The sequence below is a fragment of the Nicotiana tabacum genome, chromosome 3, assembly GCF_000715075.1.
Source record: "Nicotiana tabacum cultivar K326 chromosome 3, ASM71507v2, whole genome shotgun sequence".
NCBI classification, from domain to species: Eukaryota; Viridiplantae; Streptophyta; class Magnoliopsida; order Solanales; family Solanaceae; genus Nicotiana; species Nicotiana tabacum.
In genome coordinates this window covers 99,911,748-99,924,565 of record NC_134082.1, presented here as the reverse complement: position 1 = coordinate 99,924,565, position 12,818 = coordinate 99,911,748, and positions in this window count along the sequence as shown.

Here is a 12,818-nt window from a genome sequence, read left to right as displayed (position 1 = left end):
TTCAGTCACTTACTATTCTCTTTAACCGTGGACAAAAATACACACGAACTCCTTCAATTTTTGGAATAGTAATTTTGGTAAGTAAAATTATTTTAAACCCCTTGTAATATGACTCAACTGGTAATACACATATCGTGTGTTAAAATCAAATATTTATACAAATATATTAAACAAATATAAAAGTGTTATTTTTATTTTTCAAAATCAAACAGATTTAAATAGAGTTCACACTAGACAAAATAGTTATTTGATTATTCTCCTAGCTAATATTTTGATGTTTGAATTAAATCAGATTTATTATTTTTAAATGTTTCCTTATTTGAATTAAGCAAGAATTCTTTACATTTAGGACTTTAGAAAAATTTACCTAGAATACATATAAGAAAATACTAATTAAAACACTTTATTTCCAAGGCAATACATTAATTTATGGTAATGCTTATTTCTGTCAACTAGATGAAAAGGACATTTTTTTGTTAAAAAAATTTTATTACAGAATTTGACTTTAAAAAATATATAGGAATTAACTTTGAAATTCGTCTCATAGATAACAGGGTATTTTTTTGATAATCTATCACTAACCCATAGCTAAATTATACTCAATAATGAATATTTGCCTTTTAGCGATAGAATTTTTTTTATTTTCTTTAGTTGCCCTGTCTAGAATACATATTACCTAGACAATTATTTCCATCCGAAGTTAAAATAAAAGAAGAATAAATAATAGATCACTAAGCTATCGAAATTATTTTTGTTGACCAAATAGGATTAATATTCGTCATTTGTAAGAGCTTATATTTTTTAAATTCTATTTTATAACTCAAACACATTATTTAATAAATATTTATATAATTTTAAAATTTTATACTCATTGATTTAAGGTACACGCGCAAAGCTATCCCAAGACTAGTTCACTTAAAAGGAAGAAAGTCTGCGGTGACATTTTTCCAAGTGTCGAATGCATAAAATGTCATGTAGCAATTTTAGGATAAATTAATTAATTTAGGTAAAATTAGTTTCTTTTTTAAATTTTGAATTTGAAAACAATTAGTTAGGTATTCTATATTTTAAAGAATCAGTAGCTTCTACGTTATTTTGAAAATCCTTCGATGTCAAATGCGGTGACATTTTGCCAAGTATCAAATGCATAAAATGCCATGTAGCAATTTTAGGAGAAATTAGTTATTTTTGGTAAAATTAGTTTTTTTTTAAAATTTTGAATTTGAAAACAATTAATTAGGTATTCTATATTTTAAAGAATCAGTAGGTTCTACTTAAAAAGAAGAAAGTCCGCGGTGACATTTTGCCAAGTGTCAAATGCATAAAATGACATGTAGCAATTTTAGGACAAATTAGTTAATTTAGGTAAAATTAGCTTCTTTTTTAAATTTTGAATTTGAAAACAATTAATTAGGTATTCTATATTTTAAAGAAACAGTAGTTTCTACGTTATTTTGAAAATCCTTCGATGTCAAATGCGGTGACATTTTGCCAAGTGTCAAATGCATAAAATGCCATGTAATAATTTTAGGACAAATTAGTTAATTTAGATAAAATTATTTTCTTTTTAAATTTTGAATTTGATAACAATTAATTAGGTATTCTATATTTTAAAGAATCAATAGTTTCTACGTTATTTTGAAAATCCTTCTATGTCAAATGCATAAAATTCCATGTAGTAATTTTAGGACAAATTAGTTAATTTAGGTAAAATTAGTCTCTTTTTTAAATTTTGAATCTGAAAACAATTAATTAGGTATTCTATATTTTAAAGAATCAGCAGTTTCTACGTTATTTTGAAAATCCTTTGATGTTGTACCCGGAGCCCATCCACATTAGGCTCACAAACGCGGCCCTACAATTTCAAAGCTCCATCATCTCCTAATGTAACCTGCTTGGCACCACCGTGCAGTACCGTGTCCCTAAGAACACACAAATGAGGATCATCATACTCCCGATCTCGGATACTCTCCAATAAAGAAGAACGAGCGACTGTGCAAGCTAATACACGGCTGGGCTCAAAAACATCCAACCTCACGAACTGATTGGTCAAAGCCTGAACATCCAAAGCAAGCGGTCTCTTGTAACACCCCAAACTTTAGACAGAGTCCTACATCGGCAAAACACAAGAGAGATGCTAGCTATATAAGTTAACAAGCCTTAGACCCTAGTGACGCATTTTAAACCCGTGAAGGCCTAGGCCCAAAGCGGACAATATCACTAGCGGGCTGGGCTGTTACATATGGTATCAGAGCCACTCTTGTGTCAGCCTTGCCGATGGTGGGTCAGAGTTCAACTGAGTTTAGACAAATTTCGACTAGGCGGGGCAAACCTCAGTGCTGAGTCTAGGCGAATCCCATGCGGTGGGGCAAACCTCAGCGAGGACGCTAAGTCCATAAGAGGGGGTGTATGTAACACCCCAAACTTTAGACAGAGTCCCACATCGGCAAAACACAAGAGAGATGTTGGGTATATAGCCTTAGACCCTAGTGACGTGTTTTAAACCCATGAAGGCCTAGGCCCAAAGCGGACAATATCACTAGCGGGCTGGGCTGTTACAACTCTCACCGACCGGAATATAAGCAAGACTGCCCATACTGGTTGACTTCCTACTCAAAGCATCGGCCACCATGTTGGCCTTTCCCGGATGATATAAGATGGTGATATCATAGTCTTTCAATAACTCCAACCACCTTCTCTGCCTCAAATTTAGCTCCTTCTGCTTGAACAAGTATTGCAAACTCTTGTGATCCCCGAACACCTCATATGACACGTCATATAGATAATGCCTCCAAATCTTCAATGCGTGAACAATGGTTGCTAACTCCAAATCATGAACTGGATAAGTTTTCTCATGAATCTTCAACTGACGCGAAGCATATGCAATAACCTTGCCATCCTGCAACAACACTGCACCAAGTCCAATACGAGATGCATCACAATAAATTATACATGGCCTTGAACTTGTAGGCAAAACCAACACCGGCGTCGTAGTCAAAGCTGTCTTGAACTTCTGAAAGCTCGCCTCACACTCGTCCGACCACCTAAACTGGGCACCCTTCTGGGTTAACCTGGTCATCGGGGCTGCAATAGATGAAAATCCCTCCACAAACTGACGATAATAGCCTGCCAAACCTAAGAAACTCCGGATCTCTGTAGCTGATGCGGGTCTAGGCCAGTCCTTGACTACCTTTATCTTCTTTGGATCTACCTGAATACCCTCTGTTGAAACAACATGACCCAAGAAAGCAATTGAACTCAACCAGAACTCACACTTCGAAAACTTAGCATACAATTGACTATCTCTCAAAGTCTGAAGAACCACTCTCAGATACTACTTATGCTCCTCCCGGCTGCAGGAATAGATCAAAATATCATCAATGAAGACTATCACAAACGAATCCAAGTAAGGCTTGAACACTCGATTCATCAAATCCATAAAAGTTGTTGGGGCATTTGTCAACCCGAATAACATCACCAAAAACTCATAATGCACGTACCGAGTGCGGAAAGTTGTCTTAGGGGTATCGGATGCCCTAATCCTCAACTGATGGTAGCCAGATCTCAAGTCAATCTTCGAAAATACCTTGGCACCCTGAAGCTGATCAAACAAATCATCAATCCTCGGCAATGGATACTTATTCTTGATTGTAACCTTGTTCAACTGCCGGTAATCTATACACATCCTCATCGATCCGTCCTTCTTCTTAACAAACAACACCGGCGCACCCCAAGGAGAGACACTAGATCTAATGAAGCCTTTATCAAGCAAGTCTTGCAACTGCTCCTTCAATTCTTTCAACTTCGGTGGGGCCATACGATACGGCAGAATAGAAATGGGCTGAGTGCCCGGAGCCAAATCAATGCAGAAGTCAATATCCCTGTCGGGAAGGTCTGAAGGAAATACCTCAGGAAACTCAAGAACAATAGGCACAGAATCCATAGAAGGAACCCCAGCACTAGAATCACGAACATATGCCAAATAGGCTAAACACCCCTTCTCGACCATACGTTAAGCCTTCATATATGAGATAACACTACGGGTAGAATGACCAGGAGTCCCTCTCCACTCTAAAAGAGGCAACCCCGGCAAGGCTAAGGTCACAGTCTTGGCATGACAATCCAAGATAGCATGGTAGGGTGATAACCAGTCCATCCACAATATGACATCAAAATCAACCATATCCAAAAGTAACAAATCTACACGAGTCTCAAGACCCCCAATCATAACTATACATGAACGATGGACACGATCTACCACAAACCAGTATAGACACATATACAGGAGCACTCAAAAAATCACTAGGCATGACCAGATATGGTGCAAAATAAGATGACTCATAGGAGTATGTAGATCCTGGATCAAATAGAACTAAAGCATCTCTACTACAAACCAAAATAGTTCATGTGATAACTGTATCGAAAGCCTCAGCCTCAGGCCTGGCTGGAAGAGCATAACATCGGGGGTTGGGCCCCACCACTCTGAACTACATCTCTAGGATGACCTGCTGCAGGCTGGCCTCCACCTCTAGTGGTCTGACCTCCCCCTCTAGTACCTCTACCTCCACCTCTAGCACCTCTACCTCCACCTCTAGCTGGCTGAGCGGGCTGTGGAACACTCGGTGCCTGAACCATGGCACGGGAACCCTGATGCTGAGAGCTGCTCGATGCTCGAGGGAAAATTCTAGCAATATGCCCCATATAACCACAATTATAACAAGCCCTCTGCTGCTGAGACTGCTGACCTTGACGACCTGAATGACCACCCCGAAAACTCTAGAGCGGCGGTGCACTGATAGGGGCTGGCAGTGCATTATAGGACTGCTGATTAGAATACTGCATATGAGAACTACGACCACCTGAGGCACCGTGAGAAACCTGAAGTGCTGACTGAAAAGGCCTAGGAGGATGGCCTCTACCATACGAATCCCTACCTACAGACGAGGCGCCACTGAATCTGCCTGAATGACGAGGCCTCTTATCAGACCCCTGACCACCCCTTGTGATAGAACCATCTCAACCCTCCTGGCCACATTGGCCGTATCCTGAAAGGAAATCTTGTTCCCCGTCTCCTTAGCCATCTGAAGTCGAATAGGCTGAATGAGTCCCTCAATGAATCTCTTCACTCTCTCTCTCTCTTAGTGGGAAGTATAAGAAGAGCATGACGGGCCAAATCAATAAACATGGTCTCGTACTGAGTAACAGTCATAAAACCTTGCTGGAGACACTCAAACTGCCTCCGATAGGTCTCCCTTAGAATGATAGGAAGAAACTTCTCCAGAAATAGCTGAGAATACTGCTCCCAAGTCAAAGTTGGTGACTCGGCTAGTCTAGCCAAACAATAATCTCTCCCACCAAGTCTTGGCAGATCCAGATAAGTGAAAAGCAGCAAAGTCACCCCCATTGGTCTTCACTATCTCCATGTTCCTGAGAATCTCATGACAACTGTCTAAATAATCCTGGGGATCCTCAGAAGATGCATCGCTGATAGCGGTAGTGAAGAGCTTGGTAAACCTATCCAATCTCCACAAGGCATCAGCAGACATAGCTAGGGGTGGGCATAAAATCTGAAAAACCGAATTCCGAACCAAACCAAATTAATTTGGTATTTCGGTTTCAGTTTTTTCGGTATTTCAGTCTAATTCGGTACTGGATTTTCGGTATTTCGGTATTTCGATTCGGTTTTCGGTTTTATAATTAAACTATTTCGGTAAATCGAAATACCGAAATTTGGTAATATAGCATATAGCCCAAACCCAATTACCTATTTTATAGGGCCATACGCCCACACCCAGCCGCGTCTCACTCCCACCCAGGCCCATCTCCCCCAACTCCCAACCCAATCCCAATCCCAATCAAATAATCGATTAGACGATTACCCAAGTCAGACACTCAGAGTCTCAGACTCAGTTAATACACTAGGGCTGGGAGATATCATCGAGATAGGGTTTGCTTACTGCTTCAGTGCTTAGGAGATATCATCGAGAACGAGAAGAAGAAGAAGACGAGAATCGACTGCGACTCTAGGATATCAGTCTGCGAGTCGAGTTACGACCAGTCGACATTCGAGCTCGAGTCTCATCTCATCTTCATCGGTTAACTTCACTACTTTTGTAAGTTTTGTAAGTCTCATCTCATTCTCATGATCTCATCCCAGTACTCGACTACTCTCTGAGGTTTTTTTTGAGTTTTAATTTCTGATTTTTTGCATCAAACTAATTTAGGGTTATAGGCGGTGATTCCCAGCTCGATTCGATTCCTCACTCCTCACAAATTCCGGGCAAACGAAGTGTCGAAGATGCTGCTGTCTTGTTCCAGTGTTCCGAGCTCGATTCAATTTCAATTTCAAAGGTATGTTTCGTTTTCTTTTAGTTGTACTGCTGATTGAATGAACTGTTGTTCCGAGCTTTTCCCTTTAGTAGGCAAATATCATCTGTATCACGTTCATGTTGTTTAATTAATTTGCTTGTATAATAACAGTTGTGATTACACGACTATGTGTTAGGCTTACCATATGATTACTTTGTTTAGGTATGATTTTTAGAACTTTCCTTGCATTTTTCTTGTGATAGACACTTTAGGATGATGACAGTTGAGTGAATTCACTGTTAGTCTTCTTTGTTGTGACATTTTTATGGTTGTTGATTGCTAGAGTCATAATAAGTTAGCTTATTGAAATCTTAGTTTCTTTCAGGAATATTTCACAAGGATAACAGAATGTGAAAAGAGTTATAATCATCTCTTGCTGGAATCTTGATACTTTTGCTGGGACTCATGCAGATCTTGCACCAAGTCGCCCTAGTACCAATTTAGGTAGCAAAATGGGTGCATTTCTTATGGTCTTGTCAATACTTCTTGGCCTCCTCTGCTTCATTCTCTCCCTCATTGCCGAAGCCACGCATTCTCAAGTAGGTTTCTTTTTCGTATTTAACTTATATACGCAGATGGTGTAAAAGAACTGTATACTATAAGTATGTCTTAACATATTGCAACATGTAATTTACTTTATGTTTCAAATTTACTTTATCGTTATCTTTTAGGTGACCTGATTTTTGTAAGAAGTTAAATTATGCTACATAATTTTTCTCAAAAAGATGTACCATAATTTCTGTTGAAAACAGGGAAAGGTTCATGAAAGAAGACCAATTTTAGTTAAAAACATCTTTTAGAACAGTGAATTGTTGCATATTGGAATTGAAAAATACTTATGTTAAATGGAAATTGCAGGTGATATTGAGTGGGAAAGGAGGAAGGAGAAATGAATGCACATATAGTGGTAGTGGGAAAACACCTCTACTGTGTGCTTCTGCTGCATTTTTGGCTCTGGCTATTGCCATGGTGATTGAACACACATATTTGTTGATTGTTGTGAGCAAAGCAACTCCTCCTCATATACTTTATTGGGATCCTCATTCTGATTCTCTCAACACTCTTTTTTGGCAAGCTGAGGGTTTCTTTTGCTGTTGCGGAGATATTGTTACTAATAGGGCTAAGTGTAGAGTCTGGACATCTAAAAAATTGGGAAATAGCAAAGGAAAGTTGTTTAGTAGTAGGACAAGGATTATTCTCAGCTGCTGGAGTTTTTGGTCTACTGAGTACTGACAGTTTTCTTGGCGGATGGTTTATACATGATAGCACTAAGAGCACAAAGACTATTGCTTCATCAAGAAAGTATAAGTGCTAATTTTGTTAAGACTGCTGCATGCCTGCATCTGTTGCCCCTTGATAATTTATTGTTTTTATTGTTAATTTTGTTAAGTTGTTGCATCTGTTGGTTAAGACTGCTGCATCTGCATCTGTTAATTGGTAATGCAGCCAGTAGATGAGCTATTTAGGTGTTGCATCTGTTGCCTCTTTGAGACTTTGAATTGTGCATACTGCTGCTGCATGTGTTGTTGCCTTTTGAATTTTTAGCTTTTGCTTAGTTGCAGTTACATTAGACTGTTGCTGCATCTGTTGGAAAGATATTGTTAAGCTGATGCATCTGTTGGTTAGACTGTTGCTGCATCTGTTGGTTAAGATTGTTGCATCTGCATCTGTTAATTGGTAATGCAACCAGTAGATGAGCTACTTAGGTGCTGCATCTGTTGCATCTTTGAGCCTTTGAAGTGTGCATACTACTGCTGCATGTGTTGTTGCCTTTTGAATTTTTAGCTTTTGCTTAGCTGCAGTTACATTAGACTGCTGCTGCATTTGTTGGAAAGATATTGTTAAGCTGCTGCATCTGTTGGTTAGACTGCTGCTGCATCTGTTGGTTAAGACTGTTGCATCTGTATCTGTTAATTGGTAATGCAGCCAGTAGATGAGCTATTTAGGTGTTGCATTTGTTGCATCTTTGAGCCTTTGAATTGTGCATACTACTGCTTCTTGGAATATTTGATACATAATATTGTCATGGCCCTGGTATTCCTTGCTTATTGACATGATATTGTTCAACCCACTTTCCCAAGGGCACTGACACGTAAAATATTTAAGGGTTTGTCAAACTATCAACCATTGTCTACTTGTCTCTGGTGTGTGGTAGCTGAAGAGCTAGCTACTTTCACTTGAATCAATTTACATGGACTCGTTTACGGGCAGATATTACTCCCATTGTTCTAATTTTTTTGGTTAAATTACTGAAATGCAACAATCTGAATGGGTCTTGGTTAAACCGAAACCGTACCGAAACCATACCGAACCAAAATAAGAAATATCGAACCGTACCGAAATAATTTGGTACGGTATTTGGTATACACAATCGATACCGAATACCCAAATACAGAACCGAAATTCTTAAATACCGAACCGAAATACCGAATACCCACCCCTAGACATAGTTGCTCCATCACTGGTCTGGGCTACCACACTCGGCTGAACTGCTCCAACTGGATGAGCTGCTGGAGTCTGAAACTGGGGAGCCATCTGCTTCGGAGTGCGAGTAGCAGGAGTCTGGGCTCCTCCTCCAGCCTGAGAAACGGTTGGTGCTACAGGAAGCAAGCCTGCTCGGGTGACACTCTCCATAAGGCCCACTAGATGGGCTAGAGCATCCTAGAGTACTGGGGTAACAATGAACCCCTCTAGGACCTGAGCTGGGCCCATCGGAACTGCCTGGGCCGGAACCTCATCATCAAACTCAATTTGAGGCTCCGCCGCTGGTGTTGCTGCTCTGGACAGAGCTCAGCCTCTAGCACGGTCTCAGCCTCGCCCTCTGCCCCTCGTGGGAGCTGCTGTTGGGGGTTCGGTTGCTTATCAGTGGATGAGGAAGTGCGTGTTCTTGCCATCTGGGAAAGAACAGAGTAGAAATTCAATCAGCATTGAGAAACCAAATCGCACGACATGAAAGAATAGATGTGAAATTTTTCCTAACTCTGTAGCCTCTGGGGGATAAATACAAACGTCTCCATACCAATCCCGCAGACTTTACTAAGCTTGTCCGTAAATTGTGAGACCTAAGTAACCTAGAGCTCTGATACCAACTTGTCACGATCCGGATTTCTCACCCCCGGGAGTCGTAATGACGCCTACTAGTAAAAGCTAGGCAAGCCAACCATTTGAATTATCTACTTGTTTCCCATTTTTAACCCTTTAACAAGTATGAACCAACATTATATAAACAACGGAATTAAAATAAGCAGAAGAACAAAATAAAATCATTTAATTATTTCTAATACAATTCTTTAAACAAAGACTACCCAGAACTGGTGTCACAAATTCACAGATGGTCTAGGATTACTACGGATAAGAGTCCGAAAAATAAATACAATATAGTCTCGGAAATACATAAATGAAACATGATGAAAGGATAGAAGGAGACGCCAAGGCCTACGGACGCCTGCAGGACTACATCGGGTCGCCTAAATGGACTGAAGACAGCACCCTCACTGCGATCTGAAAGCTGTTGCACCGGGATCTGCACACAGTGCAGAGTGTAGTATCAGCACAACTGACTCCATGCGCTGGTAAGTTCCTAGCCTAACCTCGGCGAAGTAGTGACGAGTCTAGGACCAGACTACCAAATAAACATGTGCAGTTAATTCATATACAATAGAAAAATAAAAGCAAAACTTTACAATTAAAGTTAGGAAGGGGGAAATCATGCTGCGGGGGACAACAAATAGCAACATAAAGCAACAGTTAAATATAAAGAACAGCGTAACTCAATTATCAATAGAAATCAGGAAAATCAAAGACAAGTGCACGACTTCACCCTTTGTACTTTTACTCTCGTCCTAACCATAAAATCAACAGAATCTGCATAACATAACCCTTCATGCTTTTACCTCACATAATAATGGCACGGAATTGTACATCATGCGTCACTGCATCACCCTTCGTGTTTTAACACTCTCTCACAAATATCATACACGGCATCACCCTTCGTGTTTTATACTCTTCCTCACAAAAATCATACACGACATCACCCTTCGTGCTTTAATACTCTTCCTCACCCAAACAACAATCACAAAGCAATAAGGGCAAGGGAATCAACAAATTCACAAATACATCCCGGCAAGGGAATAATTGTACAACAATCATATCCCGGCAAGGGAAACAATATCCAAAAAACAACATCCCGACAAGGAAAATAACATTAAAACAACAACATCCCGTCAAGGGAGACAATATCATAATCCTCTTTTCTTTTTTACATTTACTTCACAACCCAATTCAATTTGAGCCAATGCTCTATGAGGTTCAATTACCAATTATACTTCCTCAAATCATTTTACAACTTGAGTCAACGCTCTTTAATGTTCAAATACCAATTTTACTTCCACAAGCCTTGCTCTACAATAGAAATCATCACATAATACATGAACAATACAAACGGAGTCACATTAATCATAGTATAAGACTCACAGGCATGCTTGACACCAACGTATAGATACTCGTCATCATGCCTATACGTCGTATTCAACAACCAACACATAGCAAATAGGACACAACTCCTAATCTCTCAAGCTAAGGTTAGACCAAACACTTACCTCGATGTCACGAACACAATTCAGGCCTCAACTACCACTTTACCTATTGATTCCACCACTAATTCGTTTGTATCTAGCCACAAGTTACTTAACTATATCAATAAATGCTAAGTGAATCAATTTTAATGCATGAAAATAGGTTTTCTAAAGTTTTTCCCAAAAAGTCAAAAATTGACCCCGGACACACATGGTCAAAACCCGAGGTTCGAACCAAAACCCGATTACCCATTCACCCATGAAACCAAATATATAATTTATTTTGAAATCGGACCTCAAATCGAGGTCCAAATCCCCAAAATTTAAAAAATCTAGGTTCTACCCAAAACACCCAATTTCCTCCATGAAAACCCTTGATTTGAGTTGAAATTATGTGAAAAGATGTTAAAGAGTACTAAAAACGAATTAGAAGTGACTTACAATCGATTTGGAAGAGTACTTGTCTTTGAAAAATCGACCAAAGGTGTTTAGGTTTTGAAAAGGTTTGAAAAAATAAAAAAATTTGGCTAAGTTATGAATTTACAGGTGGCAGATGTTGCAATTGCGACTAGGGTTCGCAATTGAGAACCCTTTAGAACCTGCTAACTTCGCAAATGCGAAGATTTTGTTGCATTTGTGACACTGAAAGAATCAGGTCCACTTCGCATTTGCGAGGGACCTTTCGCATTTGCGATATCACATTTGCGACCTAAGGCAACCCAGATCATCTTCGCAATTGCAGGCTCGCATTTACGAAGCCTGCAGACCTGCAACATACCAGCAATTTTCTATAAAAATTCATTTCTCGAGTTTGGGACCTCGAAATTCGATTCCAGGCATACGCCCAAGTCCCATATTTTCCTACGGACTCTCCGGGACCGTTAAATCACAAGTCCGGGTTTGTTTACACTAAATATTGACTGAAGTCAACTTAAATTAATTTTAAAAGCAAAATTCACTATTTTTCATAGATTTTCACATAATGACTTTCCGGATACACGTCCGGACTGCGCACGCAACTCGAAGTGAGGCAAAAAGGAGGTTTTAAGGCCTCGAAACACAAAATGTATTTCTAAAATAAGTGATGACCATTTGGGTCATCACAATGTTGCAGTTTCAAGAGTAACAAGTAGAAAGGAGTTGAAGATCATATGTTATGATAAAGATAGGAAAATAACAAATGAAGCTACAAATATAGTGTATAAAGAAGTTTTCCGAAATTTAGAGGATAGAAGTTTTTAATGAGTAAGTATCAAATGAGCATCACCAATAATAAGCCCAGTGTACATACTCAGTATATAGTTGGTCATGCTACATACAAACATAAAATTAGAAGAGTTAAACATTTTTCTAAATTTAATTTACTTTGATATACCCTGTTATAGCTTAATTGTTTTTTATTCACAGGGAAATACTTTTATTTATTAAATTATATATTTATATTTGCAGTGAATCGCTTCAGTTAAATTGTAAAATTGCAAGAATATGGATTATCAACCATCATTTCACATTCATTGATTGCTACTAGGTATGTAATATTACTTAGAATGAATTTAAGTAGAAAACTAGTTAATTGATCTGCGCTTCGCGCGGTAAGATAATTTATTTTTTAAATTTAGTTGATATAAAATAGATAAAGAATTTATAGCACAAAGAATTTTCAAAAAAAAAAGTTTAATCTTAGAAATAGAGCAAGAAAAATGCACAAATCTTCATACCTTATCCATAAAGGGGTTTCAAGAAAGTCCCTTGGCATTCTGGTAAGACACAATAGAACATAGAAATAAAAGATGAATATAAATAAAATCAACAATAATTGACCAAAACATCATGAAAAAACTACAATAACGATAAATTATTTATTGATACAAGCAC